A 540-nucleotide genomic window follows, 5' to 3' on the forward strand; every position below is an offset into this window, starting at 1 on the left:
AGGTTTTGGCTATAGGGCGCGTGTACTTGCCAGAAAGACAGAGAGAGACAGAGAGACAGAAAGTGAGAAATAACCTCTGGGGGGATGGCCACACTGCAATCCCTTCTCCTCCATTCTCCTCTCGGGATCTTGGGCATGCATGCACACGCGCCTGGCGTGAATTTAAGCCACCAGGTCCGGGACTTGAACTGTAGTCGACTACATGGGAGTCCAGCAACATAGCCATTATGCCAACAGCTAGTCCCGCTGGTCAAATTTAAAGAATGACAATAACAAATAAAATTAAATAAATACTTCTTTTTTAAAAATCTAGGGGCTGGCAGGTGGCATGGTGATTAAGGGCATTAGATTCCCATATGGTCGACCATGGTTCGATTACTGGACCTGGCAACTTTCTCTCTCTCTCTCCCTCTCATCAAACTAAAATAAATAAACAAAGTTTAAAAAATTTTTAAAAATAGGCATGATCAGGGAACCAGCAGTTAGCGTAATGGCTATGTCACTGGACTCCCACGTAGTCGACCGCGGTTCGTGTCCCGG

This window comes from Tupaia chinensis, unplaced genomic scaffold (genome assembly GCF_000334495.1).
Source record: "Tupaia chinensis unplaced genomic scaffold, TupChi_1.0 Scaffold000067_1, whole genome shotgun sequence".
Lineage (NCBI taxonomy): Eukaryota > Metazoa > Chordata > Mammalia > Scandentia > Tupaiidae > Tupaia > Tupaia belangeri.